This window comes from Macaca mulatta, chromosome 2 (genome assembly GCF_049350105.2).
Source record: "Macaca mulatta isolate MMU2019108-1 chromosome 2, T2T-MMU8v2.0, whole genome shotgun sequence".
In the NCBI taxonomy this organism is placed as follows: domain Eukaryota; kingdom Metazoa; phylum Chordata; class Mammalia; order Primates; family Cercopithecidae; genus Macaca; species Macaca mulatta.
The window spans coordinates 166,161,917-166,184,983 of NC_133407.1; the positions used below are offsets into that span (position 1 = coordinate 166,161,917).

The 23,067-nt window shown below is 37.0% G+C and overlaps 1 long non-coding RNA gene and 1 other non-coding gene across 2 annotated transcripts in view; both read right to left on the minus strand.

Annotated features, from left to right (window-relative positions):
* The window catches only part of LOC144339406 (uncharacterized), a 71,478-nt gene extending 50,363 nt beyond the window's left edge, over positions 1–21,115 (minus strand). The window contains exon 1 of the long non-coding RNA XR_013414394.1: positions 20,984–21,115. This is a non-coding gene — a long non-coding RNA (uncharacterized LOC144339406). The remainder of the gene's footprint in view (positions 1–20,983) is intronic.
* LOC114676483 (U6 spliceosomal RNA) lies at positions 16,109–16,215 on the minus strand. Its single transcript, XR_003727555.2, has one exon. It is a non-coding gene; the product is annotated as a U6 spliceosomal RNA (small nuclear RNA).
* Positions 21,116–23,067: the final 1,952 nt, after the last annotated feature.

Below are 23,067 nucleotides of genomic sequence, written 5' to 3' on the forward strand. Positions count from 1 at the left end.
AATTTTCCTTATGCTAAGGTTTTGGTTTAGATAATTGTATTAGTCTGTTCTCACGCTGCTAATAAAGACATATCTGAGATTGGGTAATTTATAAAGGAAAGGGGTTTAATTGACTCACAGTTCTGTGGCTGGGGAGGCCTCAGAAAACTTACAATCATGGTGGAAGGGGAAGCGAACACATCCTTCTTCACATGGTGGCAACAGAGAAGTGCCAAGCAAAAGGGGGAAAAGCCCCTTATAAAACCATCAGTTCTCATGAGAACTCACTCACTATCTTGAGAATAGCATGAGGGTGACTAACTCCATGATTAAATTACCTCCTACCACGTCCCTCCCATGACATGTGGGGATTATGAGACTACAATTCAAGATGAAATTTGGGTGGGGACACAGTCAAAGCATATCAATAATGTATTAAGGTAGATTTTTGTTTTTGTCTTAGGGTTATTATTGATGTAGTTTTTCTTAAATATTAGGTACAGTATATATATGGGAAGCATTTTGTGACTGTCACTTTGTGGATTGAGGCTTATTTCATGCTACTAACAACAACAACAAAAAAAAACATACAAAATACAAAATCTGTCCACACCTCAGAGCACTGAACCTTCCAGAATAATTTAGATATAATAAGACCATGCAGAAATAGAATCATTTTTTGTATGTGTAAAATTAATCTAGGATAAACTACACAGAGAAGACTGGGTTTGGAAATAAGTCTTTTCCCATATTTTCTCTGGGCTCCTCTTTATAAAGCAATTCACATAGTAAGAAGTCATTTTTTTTCCCTACTTTCTCTTCCTTCCCAAGAGAGCATGGGCATCTGTGTCACTTTTCAATGGGCGATTCAGTCTTAATTATTCTTCAAACTATATAATGGACTCTCAAGTGACAAATACGGGGTATATTTACATACTTCTTATATGCATCCTGTGCAACCTCTCCTCACCACAAACATATTCACACCCACAATAATTCTTAGAGAAGAGTACCTGCTCACAACAACATAAAATGCCTTTTCCAGGCCGGGCGCGATTGTTCCTGCCTGTAATCCCAGCACTTTGGGAGGCTGAGGTGGGTGGATAATTTAAGGTCAGGAGTTCAAGACCAGCCTAGCCAACATGGTGAATCCCATCTCTACTAAAAAGAGGGCATGATGGCACGCACCTGTAATCCCAGTAGTTCGAGAGGTTGAGGCAAGAGAGTAGCTTGAACCCATGAGACAGAGGTTGTAGTGAGCCGAGATGACGCCACTGCACTCCAGCCTGGGTGACAGAGTGAGACTCTGTCTTAAAAAAAACAACAACAAAATGCCTTCTCCAGTAAAATGAGTTTTTAATAACACCCAAGTGTGTGTTGATTTTTAATTTGTGCTCCCCCTTCCACCATCTTATTCATAAACTGTTTATAAGTTTCTCTGGGTAGCTTCAGGTAGTGGGGGTGAGCGGGAATGTTCCCAGGAAGAAATAGTTTATGTCTTATCACCATCCCTGTAGCCCTAACCATCCTGTCCATATTGATTATGTGACGGACTTTTGAAGTATTCATTCTAAGCCAATAGATGATACCCTAATTACAGTCTCTTGGGGGCTTCCACCAGTCAGAACTATGTTGTAGGTGATTTTTTTTTTTTCCTGAATACTTTGCTCCTCTAATATTCTGTTGCACTTCAAGTGTTCTCCACTGTGACACTGCAGATTTTTCTTCATATCAAAATATATCTGCTTGCTTCCCATCTCCTTGGGGTCTGCCACTTTGTAGCTCTTGCTAGGTAAATCTTGTTTACTCATTTCTTATTTTGCAATGACTAACTAACTGAATGCATCCTTCTCAGGGAACCGTTACCTAATCCATCTAATGTTTGTGGTATTCAAAGCATGTGAGAAACCACTGAGGCAATATCATCGATTGGACATGACTTATGGTTCTCCTCGATAAGTCAGACGAATGATGTCTCATGTAACTCATATTCAGCATGGAGAAAGAGAGAGTTCATATTCTGTATTCACTGAGTAAATAATTATAACAATTATTGTAGAGGCCACAATTTAGCGATTTCTATTGAAGTCCTTGAAAGGAATATCTCACTTAATCCTCATGACAATAATATTAGAAAGACACTCTTGGTATTACCGTCCTATAAGCCAGGAAACTGAAAATTATCAAGATTAAGAAACTTAAAACAGCCAATGGGGAATAAAGCTTGGGTTGAGGTGAGAAATAAATGTTTGAAAAGGGAAATCTGCTAAATAAAGTAGAAGAGCTTTTGCTCAAGTTATTCCCTTTGCCCGGAATTCTGTTCCACTCTACGGTATTCCCCTGTATCCACCTGCAAAGTCATCAGCTCCTGTGGCTTGATTTAACTCCACCAGAGCAGAACTTCTGTATCTTTCTTTCTTAATCTCACTCTCTTTCTGCCCCCTATTGTATTCCCACAGGACTTTAACCTTATTTCTTTTAGAGCACTTACCACTTTGCATCCACAAGTATTATCTAAGCATTCATGAACAACAGAACTTGAGATCCTTGACAGGTGGAAATATGCCCCCTCCATTTTTACATCCCTTTCAGAGGAGTTGATATTTAGCAGATGCTCTGTAAAACTTTGAATGAGTGAGAGAAATCATACCAAAATAGATTTTTTAATAGACAAAGACATAATGAAATAATTTGTTTATAGCTTCAGCCAGAATGCCTGGATTAAAGAAGGTCTGATACCATGTCTTCTTTAATGACTGGTTATGATTAACAAAAGGTATTTTAGTGGAGAAAATGCTTTCTCCTTCATGATGCGTATCGCTGCATTTTTTTCTTTTGTTGTGTCATTATTGATAACATTTTATCATTTCTTAGGGAAGCAATCAATTCCATTTCTATTGCTGCCCAGTTGGCTGCTGCAATTCTTATGCTGACCTCTCACTCTAAAGGTTCTACTTTGCATTAGGTCCTCTTCAGAGATAAACTTGCAAAGTGTTTGGTGATTAGATCAGGAGGCTGGTTTCAAGCATCCTATTTTTATCTTGATTGCCTGCCTTATTGTGTCACCTTGGACAAAACACTTAGTCCAGGTTTACATATAAAGTTTTTCACTTAAAAACTATGTCTCATGATAAATTCTTATTCAGACAGTAGAAAGCAATTTTCCTAAGTGCTTTACTTAATTGGTTTCCATCCACATATGATCTTCCAAGGCTGTACTTACATATCCCATCATGCAACATTGCCTCTATAATTCTCTACCTCTCAGGAAGGTACACGTCTCTGGTAATTTGTTTGTGGCTGCTGAGTTCATTCACTGATGCTTGCTCTTCATTCCCAGTGCTCTATCCTTTGAGGCAGACAACAATGTATTGCTTATTAAGAATATGGGTTGACCGTATAAAAGTAACACAAGCAGTGCTCTAAATGTTCAGTTTCCTAATATTAGCACCCAGGTTTGAAATGTGGCCGGTGGAATATGCTCCCTTGAGTTAGAAAATAAGATCCTTATCTGATGAAGTAGAGGTTGGGAGGAGGATCCTAGTGGGGAGAGTCTCTCCTTTATTATTTTCTGATAGTGTAGTGGACAGTGAAAGATTTTCTGTGGAAGGCAAGAAGAGCCTGAGAGAAAGAAATGTGCTATCTGTCATGTGTTGTTTTTGCTATTTATATATGAGTTGAGTGCTGACTCAGCTAAGTATGTCTAATGAGGGGGCAAAAATCTGGGGAATTTGTGGTCCTCAAGGAGATGATAAATGCAAGAAACGAACAAGAACTTGGATTAATTTTCATCACCTGGCAGTTTTGTGAAAGACTTGTGTTGGGCTTAAACTTCAAGTGTTTTTTTTTCCCACTTGTTTGAAAAGGTTTCAGTGATACCCTGTGGTTCTTTTATGTCTTGTATTAGTCCATTCTCTCACTGCTATAAAGAAGAATGCGCAATTTATAAACAAAACAAATTTAATAGGCTCACTCTTCTGCTGGCTCTACAGGAAGCATGATGGCTTCTGGGGAGGTCTCAGGAAACTTTCAATCATAGCACAAGGTGAGGAGAAAGCAGGCACATCTTACATGGGCAGCCCCGGAGGAAGAGAGAGAAGGGGGAGGAGCTACACATTTCTAAACAGCCAGATCTCATGAGAACTCTATCATAAGTTCAGCACTAGGAGGATGTTGCTAATCCTTTGCAAACTGCCCCCATGATCCAGTCACCTTCCACTAGGCCCCACCTCCAACACTGGGGATTATAATTCAACATGAGATTTGGGTGGGGACACAGATCCAAACCATATCAAGTCTTTTTGTAGGTATTTGTCATTCAGTTGCTTGAATTAAGGGTCTATCCTGTAGTCAGAACATAACAAGAATGTCAAACTCCCAACCTTGGCTTCCAGTTTATTGGCAACAGCAGTGACTAGTGAGGACTGCCTCAAGCAGAGGGCAGAGAGAGAGATATCTGGGTTTTCAGATATATAATATCTTACTTTGACCATCTGATTTGCATGTGTTCAAATAAAGCAAATAAAATATTTTTTTCTTTTTTCCTAATACCTGGGATTATATGAAAAGAGGTGTTGTCAAGGATAGTCAGCCAAAAATCTATTTGTTTCTATGAGTATTTTCAACAAATGAGACTCAAAATGTTCCTCAAATATACCAAGAAAAGGTCCAATTTTCTGCTTATATGTTATAGTTCTTTTTAAAGAGGCAAGGGATATCCTGACTAGATTGATAATAATAGTAAATATATATACTGCTCCATGCTCTGGTATCTTAGAATGACCTTTAATACCACTTTTTATGAAAATGTTAAATATTTCACCAATTTTAGTTATTTGGGTCAACTAACAATATCATAAAGTACATTCTGGTTCTGAGCTTGTCCTGAACCTTGAGTGGAACCAACTGGTATCTTTTGTCTCAGTTAGGTTGGTAGTCTCCTTGACTATACCTTGATTAACTCCTTTAATGTCTTTATTTCTGAAAGGTGATATTGAAACAAGCTCATTGGCACCTGTCAAATGTTTGACCTCAGAAGCTGATTGATGAGTCTATTTTTTGACTAATGGAGTTATTTATTCCTGATATGTATTTAATCCTGTTCTTCAACCTGATGGATGGGAAAGTATACTTACTTGAAAAGTGAAGAAACCCATGTGAGTTTTATTGATGGATAGAATAGGCATTATCTTGTGCATAGTTCAAAAGGAAAGATAAACTTTGATGGCTAAGTCAATGAGTTATGATTGGAATTGAACTTGTAGAATATCACTACTTAGTGAAGTGCTGAAACACATATATTAAATAAATAAGTAGAACACATTTTCTGAAACTGAAATGTCTTTGTTAAATAAATAAAGACAATATCTTTCTCTCTAAAGAAATGGCTGATGAAACTTGTATGATGTTTTAAAAGTAGATATATAAATGCGATATACCTTTTAATTTTAATTTTGTATTTAAAATATAAGGTATCAAAATAATTTCCTCCCTACTTTTACCTAAAAGAAAGTAAACTGCTTTTTTACCATAGGAAAGAGGAAAATCATCTGTCTATGCTATATTCATATAATAATCTCTCTCCAAGTGATAATGGAGGCTGTAATATTGAAAGAAAATATACTTCCTATTTTCCTTCAATAAAAAGTGATCTAATGGGTACACAAGAAATTGTGATTTTTCTGCTACAAAGTTATGAGTTCTTTGAGGGAGTTAATTTGAGGAAGAGTTATTGTAACAGCTAAGGGGTGTTTTAAGAAAAGATTGACTTTGGAACTTGAATAACATTAATTTGAACTAGCAGAATACAAGATAAGGGAGATGGTTGGGATTAAATCTCAGACTAATTTTTAATAGACCAAAGGATTTTAAACTTTGTTAGACATTAGTAAGCCAATGGCTGTGCTTGAGATTAATGTGATCAGAGTTATAGTTAAGGAATTTTAACATATGGCATTTTGTAAGTTAAATTAAAAATGGATATTGACCATTTTTGCTTTGAGTGAAAAATAAAATTTAAAAAATAAATTATAAAAATGGGGAGATCTTGGAAGCAGGAATGAAAGTTGTTGGATGATTAAAATAATCTAGGTAATGGTTCATGAGGTCTGAATTTGGGTGATAGGTGTGGAGTACAGAATTAGTGAGAAACTGCAAGTGGGTAGAAATTTGGCAGCTGATTGAATGGAGAAAGCAAAGAGCAGAAGTCAAGGATGACTCAGAGCTTATGACTCTGAGTAATGAGTTGTTAGTTGTAGTAAACTTCTCGTAGCAAAGCTGTAAGAGATTATTGGTTCACTATGGCCTATCCTACACATTGGGTATCATAAACATGCAGGCATTCCCAATGAGCTGATAGGCAGATGTTACTTGAGGTGAAACAATTTTTTTTCTTAACTTCTGTGGCAGATAGAGCTTATCTCCAAATTTCCACAAATAGCTTCTGATGCAAAATCTTCCAGAACTATTTTCTAAGGTGTTTTATATGTTCTGTCTCTGAACACTTTAAAAAATGTTTTAAAAGTTTTTTTAAAGATAGGTTTAAACAAGCTTCAAGACAGGTGTATATGGATTTTTTAAAGGCTAGAGGGAAAGTGAGAAATCACTTAATTTAAAGCTTCATCCTGAAGTTGTGGGAACTGAAGCCTAGAGAGGTAAAGAAAAGTAAATGCCTACAATCACTCAATGGCAGAAATTAGCTCATGGCTCCTGACTTCAAGTCTTGTACTCTTTTCAGAGTATACACAGTGGGTTTAACTATATACAATTGAAATTTTTATAGGTTGACAAATTTTAGAATATTAGGAATTACAATCTGATAGCAAAACACTTAAACAGGATAAAACATGTACACAGATAGAAATTTCTCTACTAAGAAGTGGTCCATCTACATATTTACTTCGGAAGTTTTTTCAGTGACAAGTGGTGGGCAGAGATTAAAGTCGCACTAGAAATCTGGGAACTAAATAAATAACATTGATGGCACATTTATTTGGAGAACACTAAGCAAGAAGGTGTTTCAAGCACATTAAAACTTGAGAAAAGCAGAAAGGATCATAGACATAAAGTGTTTAGGATCATAGACCCAAAAATACTAAAGTAAAATTCAACCAGTGTATGTGGAAAACATAAATTTTTTAAAAGGGTATATGGAATAAGAAATCAAAGGAAGATTAATGTCTACTGCAGAATAAAGCCAAAATGCATATTGTTGTATAAGTATGCTAAGACCAGTGCTCAGTAGGCCATAGGTGAGTACCCAATTCACAAACATGGTTAGAACTTTGTTGTGTGGGAGACTAAACCAAAGAAATGGCAAGATTAGTAACTTGATCCTGACATCAGAACTGGAAGCAGAGGCCAAACACTGAAGGATAAAGAGGCTAAACAACTGTGGCTTCTTGGTAGAAACTTGCAGTTTTATGTTCCTTAATAACATGTTTATGGATAAAGGGATAGAAGTAGTACCTGCTTTTTTGATCAACATACATTTGTACTGTAGATGTCTGTATATTATTTATGTATGCATTATGGAGAGATTGGGGGAGAAAGAGAGATAGAGAATAGAAAGGGGGACAAAAGAACGGAGTAAGGAAAGGAGACAAGAAAAGAATGCAAGCTAAAGAGACAGAGAGAGAGAGCATATGGCTGAGAATGAGGATGTGAGAGAGAAGCTTGATTTTCTTGTATCTACAAATAAATACATATTTTGAAACATGCACTGTTCATTCAATCAATAAACATTTATTATGTACCTATTTAGTGCATTGTTGGTCTCTTTTGATCCTAAAAGAAGCAAACACAAATTAAACAAAACAAAAACTAAAAAACTGACAGGTGTATACCTTGATGTTACAGATCAGGAAAGTAAGTCTCAGAAAGGAGAAGTGATATGTACAAATTCACATGTCAGTGAAGGACAGAGGTTTTCTTTAATACAGTAATTCTTTGCCGCTGAGTCTATCCCAAACGAAGTGCTCAGATTTATAAAAGAGAATAAAACATGACTGGGCCCGGTGGCTCACGCCTGTAATTCCAGCACTTTGGGAGGCTGAAGCGGGCAGATCACGAGGTCAGGAGATCAAGACCATCCTGGCTAACACGGTGAAACCCCGTCTCTACTAAAAATACAAAAAATTAGCCGGGCGTGGTGGCGGGTGCCTGTAGTCCCAGTTACTCGGGAGCCTGAGACAGGAGAATGGCGTGAACCCGGGAGTGGAGCTTGCAGTGAGCCGAGATTGCGCCACTGCACTCCAGCCTGGCCGAAAGAGCGAGACTCCGTCTAAAACAAAACAAAACAAAACAAAACAAAAAACCAAACAAAACAAACACAAAAAATAATAGAATATATTGTAGTCAAACACAATGTAAACCACTGGTGGAGCCTTGGGACACAAGGAGCATGACCTGGCGCTGGTGAAAGAGAAAAATCCCATAGGGGTTTGTTTCAAGACCTGCAGACCAGCCCTGACTTTTCTAGAACTTTGCATCTGACTGGCAGAAAGGAAGCCTTCCTTAAGTATAGAGAAGATATGATGCTGCTCTCATTCTTCCAAGAAGTAATTTCTCTTATAAGAATAATTTCTCTTATAATTGCCCATGGAACAGATTCACAAGCACTACACTGGGTATGGATTAGAAGACCAGAGCATTAATCATGGCTGCACCAGTAATTAGAGGTGTGACCCTGGATACAGCTTCTCATGTCTCTGAGGCTTGGTTTACTTATTAAAAAGATTGGGCTGAAGGAGTTTTAATGTCCCTGCTAGCTCCGAAATGTTGAGAGTTTGAGAACACGGATACCTCTTCCTGTGAAATCTTTTGAAGTCTTATGAACTGATGCTGACTGAAAAGAGGCTGCTGATAGCGAGTGTTTGGCATTCACAATGGCCGCCTGATATCTGCCCATCCGTGTGTATGTTTGGAGATTTCCATTCCCCTTCTAACCACATTTTACGTCTCAGTGAAGAGATTATTTCCACTACTGGAGAGGAAACTGACTTTCTCAGCTTCCCGGAACTTCAGCTGTGGCATAAGCTACATTTGGGACCTACATTTTGGGAAGAAAAGATCCCACGGCCACTGGCTATGCTTTAAGACACTTTGAGAAGCAAGTGGTGCAAGTTCTCTCTCTCTGGAAGCAGACTTTTTTTTTTTTCCTCATCAGAACCAATTCTAAGGTGGTTTGGGGCATTTTCTTTTCCCGTAACCTTGATCTTTGTTCTCCAGTTCTGTCACTAATTCTGTGAACTACTGAATTTATTTTTAATACTTCACCAGATCTTATCCTTCAAGGCCTTACTTTAAGTTTCATCACCTACTTTTTTCAGATCACTTGAATATACATATCCTCAGAAGTTTAAAAGTACTCATTTTTTTGGTCAAGTAGATGGGTAATTCTTAATTGTATCCTGTTTTTTTGTATTGTTATTTAAGCGATTAGACTTTTAGTTCTGCAGGTCAAGTTGTTTCCCATGGAATCTAGTAGAATGTTGTTATTTATTTATGCCTCAACTCTTTGAAAAAGGACCTATATCACTTATTGATCAGAATAATGCAAACACATCTTTTTATTTTTATTTATTTATTTATGTATTTATGTATTTATTTATTTATTTATTTATTTATTTGAGATGGAGTCTTGCTCTGTCACCAGGCGGGAGTGCAGCAGCGCGATCTCGGCTCACTGCAAGCTCCACCTCCCGGGTTCACACCATTCTCCTGCCTCAGCCTCCTGAGGAGCTGGGACTACAGGCACCCGCCACCACGCCCAGCTAGTTTTTTGTATTTTTAGTAGAGACGGGGTTTCATTGTGTTAGCCAGGATGGTCTCAATCTCCTGACCTCGTGATCTGCCCGCCTCAGCCTCCCAAAGTGCTGGGATTATAGGCGTGAGCCACCGCTCCTGGCCTTCAAACACATCTTTAGTCAGGAAATGAGGCAATCTATGTGAAACTCCCAAGTACACTTTTTGAATTGACGGATCCGTTTGTTATACTCTTCAAAAACTTTCAACACTACCCTCAGCTCTTGCTACCTCATTTTGTTCTTTTGACCCTTAAGTCTTAGTTATTCCTTATGACATGGTAAAGATTGGACAATAAAACTAATTGTGACACTACTCAACAGAGAAAAGCCTGTGATGAATAGCATCAGGGGCACCTCGTGAAGAATTGCACTTTAAACATAAAAGGTTGCAGATGAATTGAGGAAAGGAAAAAAAATATGAAAAAGAAAATGGAAAAAGCGACTCCAGGGAACTTATTAAAGAAAATACACTTATATAACTTGACTTATTGAAAAGAGAAGCTGGATATGATTTTTCAAATAGGTATGAACACTTAAATGCAAATAAAATAAACCAAATTAAATAGAAAAATTCTTTTACTCAGCACAAGGGGGCAGAGTTAGCTCTTACGGAGAAATAAAGTGTCCTCAATACAAAGCCAACGGCTTAAAACACAATCTCTTCGCAAACTAGAAGACTAGAGTAGTAAAAAAACAGCACTGTGAAATTCCACACCACCTTGCCTTATACCTTCCCCTGCCCTCCATTATCAGAATTCTCAGACCACCCCCACAAAGAAATTGTTTCTGATCCTGATTTACAGCAGGGGAGTTTGAGGCACACAGAAATTATTATCTGACTGAATTTGTATAAAAGTAGATCCATGATTTTCTGACCATAAACTTCACCATTTGTGCAAGAGAATAATCTGCCTTTCTCAGATGGGTGTCTAGAGACAATGGATTGTGTAGCTATGATCCTTGGCCTATAAGAGTTAGCCACTTAATGCAGAGGGCAGAACAAACACACAAAAAAGCCTCTATTATCCATGCACTAGGAAGACAATAGCTTAACTGGCACACGTGGAAGAAACTGTGTGTCTACACTTACATCTCTATCTCTGTGCATGTTTATGAATTTTATACACCTATGCAAACATACCTGACTAATAGGATTAGTCTGGAATGTTTTCCAAAAAATGAACTTTGAATATAATTTCAGAAGACAGTGAGAGACACAGTGAGACCAGAGCCAACTCATCCTCCCAAAGTAGGACAGCAGTATTGTTCAGCCAGGCATTTTACACCATAGCATCTTGTCTCACTGTTTTGCCATCACTGCCATAAGGGCTCCGAGGAGGTAAGGAAGCTTATCCAGTGCTCCTGATTTCAGATTATGCCCTTAAGTCCACTGAGGTTCATTATCCCAAACACTTGTTCCTAATACCTTCACAGCTTTTCATACTTTTGTCTCTACTTGAATTTAAAAATGTATTAATATAAGAAGACGAGATTCTCCTGTGCACCAACCTACAGAGCTTTAGTGCTTGCGTTCTAAGGAGTCCTGCAGCAACACTCTGATCTAATGAAGCATGTCCACTGATATACAATGCACTTTGTTTTAAAATATGGTTTCCTTCAACATTTTTCAAGCCCTGAAGACAACCTACGAGCGTCTGCTGAGACTTAGCAGCTGACTAGTTTCACTCCCTTTTGATGTGGGGTCGAGTTTAAATTGAGCTACGGACAGTCATACTGGAATGCAACAGCATTTTATTGCAAAATGGATTGTTTTGAATGGTTTATAATGCTTTATACCAGGTAAAGCAGAAAAACAGAAAATGAAATGGAGCATATCATCCATGAGAGGCAGTGGGTTATCATACTTCCACAGTGAGACGCCTCCGTCCTCTCAATCTCACCCTAATACCTCTTCCCTTTCCACTCCTTTCCATACACATATACCAGAAGAACAATTTTTCCCTCCACAAAGAAGGATGGCCTTAAGACCTTTGGCGAAAGGGTCAGCATACCAGATCAAGTAGCAATCCTGCCAAACCTGTGAATCATTAGGCCTTTGTGACTAAGGAGCATTGCAAACCATGGGCCATACCAAGTGTGAACCAGAATTGCTACCTAGGCTATGGAGGAACATGAAAAATAAAGGAGAGAGAAGAAATGAGACTCCTATTTCCTAGCATTAGCATTTTCCAAAACAAAACCCAAGATATGAATAAAGTGACTCATGCCTTTTAAATCAAAGTAGGATTTTGTTGAAAGACATGTGAGTGTAGAGACAGTCTAGCCTGTGCAGTTCAGAATGAGTAAAGTTACGTGCACATGTTGTCAGCCAGCGGCAGGGAGCCAGAATGAAAAACAGAGTGAGGGGGAAAGGTGTGAGATACTTAATCTTTACTAAATTATCTCAGAATCATCTTAGATTTCATGGATGTAGGATGACTCACTTTCTGCCACAGTGCCAAGGGCCAACTTTGAGAGACAAATTATAAACGATGGGATTGCTAATAAAGGTAAGGAAAAATGACACTCTGATATTGGCAGAGATGTAAGGGAAACAGTATAAACTCAAACTGAGAGATATGAAAAGCAGCCCTAGGTATCCTAGGATATACCAATACTAAAGCAATGAATTAAAGCAAAACAAAAGAAAAAAGAAAAAAAAGAATGGGATCACTCTCTTTACAGAAACTGAAAATAGAAGCAAGATATACCCACTTATGTTCTATATTTTAAAACAACAAATTCTAATATCTTTGATGATAGAAACTTTGTCTTCTTTGTCAGCTTTTTTAAAAATATTAGCCCTCAAGTTAATCCCATGAGTTAGTTTGGGTTATCTCAGAAACAGATGCCAAGACAGAATTACAAGTACAAGAGATTTATGGTAGGAACTGCCAGCGTTGGATAAATGGGGGAAAAGGAGGTATAGGCAGGGAAAGGCTTCAGACTGCAATGCTGAAAGGAGAGAAGAAAGAAAGGATTTTGTAGGAAGAGTCACAGACTGCAGCACAGTTCTTAGAAAGATCTCAGTCAGGTGGATGGAAAAGCAAAAGTGACCTGTTACAGAAATCCAATAGGAATGGGTCAGAATCAGTAGCCCTGCTGGGACCAGGCATTGACTGAGGGAAGCCTGGCAGGAGGGTGGCCTTGACAAGAATGTGCAATTGACCCAAAGGGGCAGCAACCAGGAGTCTCTGTCAATTCTTCTCTGCAAAAGCTCAGGTTCTCCAGAAAGGGCATCTGAATGACACACATCTGTGGCCTCTGTACAAGTGCTCATTACATTTTGGTTGAATCCATTAAGTCATTTACAGCCAATGTCCAAATCTAATCTTCCCGCATACCTGCACACACAGTCCTTATATTCTCTACTGTCATCATATGTCACCCATGCCTTTTAATGGCCGCTATCAGCTATGGGATTTCACTTCTAAACAAACATAAGTGGTATAAGTGTTGTGATGTAATCCATGCCTGGAACCTGCCCTTGGGGTGACCCCATAGAGTAGGAGACAGTCCCATGTTCTCCTACCTCTTCTGAGACCTTGGTTCATCAGTTCTTACCTTATTTTCACATATATTTTTAAAGATATTGCTCCCTTACTTTCTGATTATAATTATGCTCAAATTCTCTTTACATTGTTTAAAAATCCCCAGTCCAATCACACTTTATACTGTTATTCTATGGTACCCCTTAAATGTGGAGTTACTCTGGGATCAGTTTTTACCCATGTTCTATTCTCTGTCAGGTTTCAAAAGTCTTTCTAGACTATTTCTTACTCTTCTTCCCCAAGCCAAAATGCATTAGCTGCCCAACCTTTCTCTGCAGGCCTATGGAAAGACTATGGCTGTCTGTCAAATAAGTCTTCCTATCCTTTTCCTTTTTTGTAGTCTTTGGTTTTCTTATTCCTTCTACCCAAGTGAGCTGTCCAGTTCTTTGAGGGTTGATACTAAGAGTCTAAACTATTTCCTAAATACAGAATGAGGCCTGGCCCATGGTAGTTCTCAATTAAGGTTTGTTGAGTGAATACTAAATACAAATCAATTGAAGCAGAATATGGTTTGGTGATAGTGAGGAATGAAGAAATCGATTGAAACAGAACAATAATTTCCGTTAGAGTAGATTTCTTAAATAACATAATTTGTCTAAATGTAAGGTTGAGTAATGCTGGCAGCAAATTATCATGCCTTGCTTTTGCCAGTAGGAAGTGGACAGGATAGAAACGTGCTCCTATCTGGACAGAATACCACTGTGACTGGGCACCCTCACCTTTTCTCATTTATTAGAGGGGATGGTATGTAGTTGATGAAAATATCCAAGAAAAATAAGAGAGCTTGGCTTAAAGGAAAAGTTATTAAGACTCAAGGTCACTCATTAAGATCTGAAGCAAACCATGTGACGGGGACACAAATATCATCTGAGCATGAAAATCTATATTCATTCAGGGAAAGAAGGGGTCATATAGTATTGTTAATTCCTTGCCAGTGTTTGTTTATACAAAGTACATTGAATTTGCAAATCAAAGTAAATTTAGAGGTGATTTAGAACAAACAGGAATATTTTTTTGAACTCAGAGAAGTGATACCCCAGAGGACAAATTGCCCCTCAGCTTTGACTGCATTTGATTATGATGTAAAATATTCTTAATCAAAAGAGATGGTTCTCTACATATAAAATCGGGGTTTTAAATTTTTTCTTAAGACTTTGAAGCATTACCAGGCCTAACCCTAGTACCAGGAACAAAGACTTGTTTGTGGTAGAAACTATCCTTTAATGAAATGAAGGCACAGAGCTTGTGCAGCTGAAAGTAGACTGAACCAAGGAATGTAGCCTCTGGGTGTACAAGAGAAAGCCACAGGCAGTTATCTGGCTGAAGGTCAAGTAAGTCTTTCCTTGCCCCTCCACACATGCAGGAAAGAAAGGGAAGAGAAAAATCTCTCTTACCCCCAAAGTAATACTTTTCCTTTCTTTCTTCCTTACTCCTTTCCCTTCTTCCCTCCAGGACTCTGACTGTATCTAGAGGTGAAAGGATCTGACCCTGAGAAAAGAACTTTATGTCTTCAGGACCCCAGTAGTTCAGGAGCATATTAGAGATGAGGGCCTGAAACTGAAAGAGTGATAACTGTTTTGTTTTGTTTTAGTAATTTAATGGAGACATTCTCTCTCACTCTGTCTTACTCTGTCTCTCTCATCTCTTTCAGTCCCTTATTATCTGTCTCTTAACTTTTTTTTTTCCCATAAACAACCTTAATCTGATAAGCAAATAATGATTGCTCAAGGTGTGCAGGAGGAAACAGGTGAGGAGTGTAGAGAAGGATGTACATTTCTCTCTTAAGACTGAACATCATCAGTCTTCTTAATTCTCAGTTAGTGAAAAAAAAAAAAAAAACAAAAAAACTCTTTCATGGTAGGTTCACAGCTGTCCCTTCTCTAATTCAATTCAAATCCAAATCTACCCGTTTGTCTTGGATATGGAATCTCTCATAATTACCACAGGTTTTTGTTTGTTTGTTTGTTTTTAATAAGAATTGCACCTGATTGTATTTATGGTTCTCAACTCAGGATATATATTAGAATTATTTAAGAAGCCTTAAAAATTCTGACTTTCAGACCACTCCAATAATGAATTCAATCAGAAACTCTAGACGTGGGACCCAGGCATTTGTACTTTTCTTTTTTTTTTTTTTTCTTTTTTTCAATGTTTAAGTTCTAAGGTACATGCACGGGATGTGCAGGTTTGTTACACAGGTAAACGTGTGCCATGGTGGTTTGCTGCACAGATTAACCCATCACTTAGGTATCTAACCCAGCATCCATTAGCTATTCTTCCTGATGCTCTCCCTTCCCCTAACCCCCGCAGAGGCCCCAGTGTGTGTTGTTCCATGTGTTCTCATCATTCACCTCTCACTGGTAAGTGAGAACATGCGGTGTTTGGTTTTCTGTTCCTGTGTTAGTTTGCTGAGGATAACAGTTTCCAGCTCTATCCATGTCCCTGCAAAGGACATGATCTTGCTAGTTTTAATGGTTGCATAGTATTCCATGGTTTATATGTACCACTTTTTTAAATCCAGTCTATCATTGATGGGCATGTGGGTTGATTCCATGTCTTGGCTGTTGTGAATAGTCCTGCTATGAACATATGCATGCATGTATCTTTATAATAGAATGATTTCTGTTCCTTTGGGTATATACCTAGTAATGGGATTGCTGAGTCAAATGGTATTTTTTGCTTCTAGATCTTTGAGGAATTGTCACACTGTCTTCCACAATCGTTGAACTAATTTTCATCCCCATCAACAATGTAAAAGCATTTCTTTTTCTCAAAAACATGGCATGCTTCATGAATCTGCATGTCATCTTTGTGCAGGGGGCATGCTAATATTCTCTGTATCGTTCCAATTTTAGTACATGTGCTGCCAAAGCAAGCACTATATTTTTCAATACTTCAGACAATTCCAAAGTGTGGTCCAAGTGGAGGACCACTGTTTAGGGTCAGAGTTTAGGGTCATCTCAGCAAACAGACACACAATATCCTAAGGTATTCATCTCTCAAACACATATTTTGACTTACTAGCAGAGTAAAACTATGAAAAACATGTCAAGTTAGACTTTAAACACTTAGCTTTCTATAGATATGAACATGAAAACATGTACAAAAATGCCACAGTAAAATTAAACCAATTAATGCGTTACTGGGCAAGGACTAGTAAAAGTGTACTTTAACAAAGCGTTCAAATTATTTGTGTCCACATGGTGAGTATAATATTGGCTATGACATGGACTGAGAGTATATTTTTATATTAAATTGCAGTACTAAGGAGCTGTTTAAAAAATCAACTTCTGTTATGGTGCTATGCTTGGATAAGAACATAAATGATTGACAGTTTTGCAGGATCATGCTGAAAAATCCCACCCACTTCAAGATAACTAAAACATGAAGTAGGCTGTAAGTGGAAGTGTCTGGAGAATTACTTTTTTTTTTTTTTCCCCTGACAAGTAATATATAGGATTTGATTTTTGGGGAGTAGTAATTTGTTTCCAGTTTTGGTTAACTCTAAACTATCCATGACCATAGACCTCAGAGACTCCATATCGTTACTTGATTTTTCTCGTTTACATATGCTACAAACGTATTTATTTACTGTGGGTTCATTACTGAAGAACAAAGATAAATAAAAATACAGCTTCTCCCATCAGGTTGCTCACAGTGTAAGGCATTACTTCTCAAAATAGAGTCAGAATTACTCTGGTGCTGTGAAAATGTAGATTCTCTGTGATTCTAAAGATTCTGACAAAAGTTTGCAGTAGAACCCAGGAAGCTTCATCTTTATGGACTTCCACATGGATTTAGTGGAAGGATTTATAATGTGAATCTTTTTGGAAATGACTTTGGTGTTCTAAAACTATCTGTGGTGAAGAATCCATTCTCAATTTTTTGTTTGTTTGTTTTTTGATGTTATGAATAAAGCTGCTGTGAACATTCAAAAAAAATTTCAATGTACAAGAGACTAAGTAAAATCTATTAAAACGCCAGGTGCAGTGGCTCAGGCCGGTAATCCTAGCACTTTTGGAGGCTGCGGAGGACGGATCACGAGGTCAGGAGATCGATTCCATCCTGGCTAACACGGTGAAACCCCGTCTCTACTAAAAGTACAAAAAATTAGCCGGGCGTGGTGGCGGACGCCTGTAGTCCCAGCTACTCGGGAGACTGAGGCGGGAGAATGGTGTGAACCAGGGAGGTGGAGCTTGCAGTGAGCAGAGATCGCGCCACTGCACTCCAGCCTGGGAGACAGAGCAAGACTCCGTCTCAAAAACAAAAAACAAACAAACAAACAAACAAAAACTAATAAAAAATAATTTATAAGGAAAAAGCAATAAAGGGAAAACATACAAAATACAATCTCTGAATTTCATTATTAGATTCAATAAACATAAAATTACTGTGTGAAAAAGTTTTTAAATGCCTGCTCTTAGTTTTTGTACTTACTCTGTTACAGACTGATAATTTGCAGACTGACGCTGATCCACACACCAAACACTGAGTACTATTATTTCCAATTTTTGTTCAGAATAGCACTAATTCTGTGAAATGCCAATAGGCTAGAAACCAGAGAGAAAGAGTCAATGGTCAATTAAGTTTGGGAAACTGTCAGATAAATAAAATTTCCTTACAATAAAAGATCTTAAGGCCGGCGCGGTGGCTCAAGCCTGTAATCCCAGCACTTTGGGAGGCCGAGACGGGCGGATCACCAGGTCAGGAGATAGAGACCATCCTGGGTAACACGGTGAAACCCCGTCTCTACTAAAAAATACAAAAAACTAGCTGGGCGAGGTGGCGGGCGCCTGTAGTCCCAGCTACTCGGGAGGCTGAGGCAGGAGAATGGTGTAAACCCGGCAGGCGGAGCTTGCAGTGAGCTGAGATCCGGCCACTGCACTCTAGCCTGGGCGACAGAGCGAGACTCCGTCTCAAAAAAAAAAAAAAAAAAAAAAAAGAATCTTAAAATGTCTACTATACCAGTTTGTTTGTAAATGCAACAGAAAGATAGCATATGGGTTTTCCTAAAATTATTTCAACCATGGATTTGTTTCCAAGAGCTGATTAACAACCCTAAGAACCCAGTCTTGAGTTGAACACAGTTAAGGAGATGCTGATCTAGATAACTTTCCTTATTTTACCATTGAGGAAACAGAAACCTACAGATGTCAGGTGACTTGGCTTATAGTCAAACAACTATTACATTTACCAGTTCACTGAATAATTAATCTAATTAAATTTATTTATAATAAATTAAGCAAAAATTTAATGAGTATTTATTTATTAGGGTCAGGTACTCTACCAGGTGTCTCATCTTCCAGATTTATCATTGGAATCTTTTATACACATGAAATGCATAACCATCTACCTCAGGAACTCTTGGTTCTCATTTTTCTGCAGACACATGTATTCCTGTGTTGTTTACTTTGTGTGCTTCAATCGTTCTTTCTAAGATTTCCCTGCTGTTTATAACTGAGGACATTTTTCTGGATGAGGTTGGCCTAATCTTAGCCAACTTTGTTAAGACTGAATAATCAAGCAATCTGGTAAAAAGATTGGCATATTTATTTAGTTTTGTTTTTATTTCAACGAATATTTGCATAGCAGTTACTAAGCGTCCATTTTTTCAGCTACTACTGGCCAAACAACGTTCTTAGCATTTTACATGTACTAACTGATTATACTTTAAATGAAGGATTTGATTATTTTTATTGGACTTATTTGGAGATCAGGAACATGAGACATGGAAATATTAAGTGGCTTGTCCAGGGTTATAGAGCTTATACCTGGTAGACTTAGGATTCAAACTCAAGCAGTCTGGTTCCAGAGTTCATATTATACCAGGTAGAATTGTACATCCACTTTATGAGAATAGCAAGTATACTGGTTTAAAGTAATAGGAAATTACCCAAATGAGCAAGAATTATTCTGAAGAATTCAGGGTTGTAATGGAAAGGGATCTTAATGTTCAGATAAATGATTTTCCTTTTCCACTGTAATTCATCTGGATGAGAAACTGTTTTCTTCAGGAATATGACAAAGAGGATTTTCAAAGACAGTGAAAATTGTGTAGACATATTATCTTAAAGGAGAATGATCCTTAAAGATGATCATAACTAGAGTTCTTAATTGCATTTTAGAAGTAGGAACAACTGTAGATTTTCTGTAATAAAATAATGGTGGGATTATCTACATGTACTGGGAGATGGTTTAATAAACAGAATCGTCTTAAAAATGTTCTACTATGATTTTTTGCCATTTATTCATTAAAAACAAGTTATTGAGTATCTATCATGTGCTACGTAGTATGAAAAGTGCGAGGGATACAACACTGACTAAAACAAGTTGTCTGCCTCCATTCACATCAGTCTGCTGGAGGAGAAAGCTTTAAAACACAAAATTAAACCAACAAATGTGCTGCATAGTACTGTTTATCTGCACAGTAATTTATTATGAAGCAATATATAACAGCATATTCTTCAATATAATATTTTTGTGTGTGTTCCCCCAAGAGAATCATGACTTGTAGGTTTGAGAATCACTACTCTGGTTTCCACTTTCACTTTATAGATCAGCATAATGTATACTCTGGAGTTTATGACTCATCTCGTTGAAGATGTGGTGGAACCAGGGATGGCCTTCATGTCAACAGATTCTAAATCAATGGTTGTTTTTTATATTTCTGACTTGTGGAGTCATTTTTGTTTCATCTTACTATCCACACAATTATGAGCTAATAGAAGATAGCTAATTCCTTCTCTTTTATTTATTATGAAAGAAAATGTTTTGATTTAGAGATGTTTACTGTAGGCCAAATTTTCATTTTCAGCATTCTACCTTCATATAAATTGATACATGGACAGTATATTTTTACGTAATTGTTCATAGGTTATATATTTTTATCTTTCAAATGAATCAAGTATCAACATGTTTAAGATTAATTTTATGACTAAGAACTCTTTATTTAAAAAACTAAAACATTATCAATTAAAAAAAAAAATACATTTCAAAGAAGTCACTTTTGGCCTCCAAGCCTTATTCTTGGTCCCCTTTCTACCTTTCTAGATGTAGCCACTGATCACATAAGTGAGTTTAATATGAGTTCTCCGGGTTATTTTCCGTATGTCCATATGCTTCTGTTATAACTATACCTCTATGGTAACCCCAGAAAAAACACTACAATTTCTTAATATGGTGTTGTACTGAAAGTATCTTTTAGCCATTTGCTGGTTTTACAGTAGAATATCAATTTATTTTATAAGACATAGATCTACCTTGTTCTTCCTAACTGTTGCATAGTGTTTCACAGTTTGGATGTAACACAGCTTATTCGACTGTCCAAACAATTCCTGATTATAAACAATGCTACAGTGAATATCTCTGTAGAGCTTTTTTATACATTGAATAAAATTTTCAACCTGTCAACTGTAAGCCTAACAGGAACAAGGCAGCCACATTTCTAACAAGCAGTCAGTAACTCAGCACAGGCTATCAAGGCAGAAATTACCTGCCGTAAGATGTTAACATTTTGCTCTCATAGGTCAGCTTCATGGAAGTAACATGCAATGCTAGGATAGTAGCAAAAACAAAGGAAATTGGCATATAGTTAATGAATAAATACAACTTAATCAGTCCAGAAATATTTACCAAAGACTTGCCTACCTGACGCCAGGGTTTGTGTTACAGGTAAGGAAAAACAATGGTGAACAAGACACAGATTCTTCTTTCAAGGAACTCACAATCTTAAGGGAAAGAGAAAGACATATAATTAAAGTTTATTTCCTTATGTCGTTCAAGTCTTTTTGTAGGGATATGAGTAGGGTAGCGTGAGGCCTTACTGGAAAACCTCCTGAAAGGGTAGGTGTGTCTACTAAGTCTTTTCAAGGTGTGACTTCTCACTTGAGATCTGAAGGAGGACCAGAAATCGCAGCCAAATGCTGGGGGTGAGTTGGGAAGGACATTCCAGGGAGAGCAAACTGCATGTGCAAACACATAGAAGACAGAGCTATGTGTAAGTGGGAGTAAAAATAGCTTAGTGTTTACTACTAGAGTGTAAATATTAAACTATGGTATGAAATATGAGAGATATACAAACTGTTACAAATGCATGGTCTTTATTTTAGTATTATAATTTTGATTACATCCACCAAAATATATTTTATTCCTTTTGTAGTAACCCACTCATATTTAACATTATAATTCAATGCACACGATCCTTAGTCATTTATTCAATATTTAACAAATATCTACTGAGTCATGACTTAATGAAAGGTGATATCTTGGATGTTAAATTCATATTTCACTCAAGGGAAGAAAGATATTCTTAATTTTAAGTATAATGTCCATTAACACAATTTGAAACTGGAAGGTAGCAAGAAGAAAACAGTGCAGCTATGAAATCAGGAGCCATATTCAAAAAGAAAAAAGTTTTCTCCATAAAAAGTTAAAATTTATACTGGTTTACACCACACACATTGTTGATATTTCAGAATAAGAATTGTTGTTAGAAAGAAAACTTACCTGTGGTCTTATGAACCAAAAATTTTAAGTAGAAATTTTTTTTTGCAGTGGAATCTTCACAATTATCCAGTTAATTCCATTATTTATTGTGACAAGAATAATAATAGGTATCAAATTATTTAATTAATTTAAGAATATATGCTTTATTATATTTTATTCTCTACTTCATCTTTTCTCCCCTATCCCTTAAGGATATCTCATCATTTTATGTCTTTGTGATTCTTTAATTTGGATTTGGTCAAATAAAATATAAAACAACTCTATCACAACAGCCACTTCAATAATCAAGATGATAATGTAATAATGGAATGTTAAAATATTGTCTCCTTTGAGATAAAAGTAATTTGAAATACATGTTTTCTACTTAGATTGTTTTCAGACACCCAATTGGATGCCTAATTGGAAAGCATGAGGAAAATCCCAGGGAAGCATCATCACCACGGAGAATATGAGGAAAAAAATAAAATGGCTTGTGTAGGAATAATCAGGAGAAAAGTTTAATGATTTTGAACTTTGAATAGTATATTTAAAGTGCTACCTTCCAGTTTCAAATTGTGTTAATGAATAATTATACTTAATTAGGAATACCATTGTCCCCTTGAGTGAAACCTGAATTTAACATCCAAGATATCACCTTTCATTAACTCATAACTCAGTAGATGTTTGTTAAATATTGAATAAATGACTAAGAATATACTTTAAATATACCACTCTGTATAATTCAATGCACATGATCTTTAGTCATTGAGTAGTATATTTACTCAACTACTCAACTTAGTCTGTTGCGTAGTATATTTAAAGTGGCAGAGGATATGCCTACAGATGCCAAAATGGAATTTATTTCCTCATTCCACAAAATTTAAGTGCCTGCTTGGTACCTGGCACAGTTCTAGATACCTGTGATCCTTCATTGACTAGAACAAAGATGACTGCATCTCTGTCTAATGTTAGGAACTTCTTATTTTCATTTACCAAGAAAAATCTAGCAAAAGGAAAAATATATAACCTATACTATTAAAAGGTTTTTGCAGATGTGTATGTTTCTTATGTGACCAGTTCAGTGGAAGTTGCAAGTGTTTTTTGAAGGCGGGATTTGTGAAATTATTGCCAGCGGACATTTTCTAGACGCTTACTTTTTTTAGAATGTCTTGCTATCACGGGAAAAAAACTGGGATCTAGTGCTCTGTGGAGATAGATGACATTTGCCTGATCGACGTCTATGATTT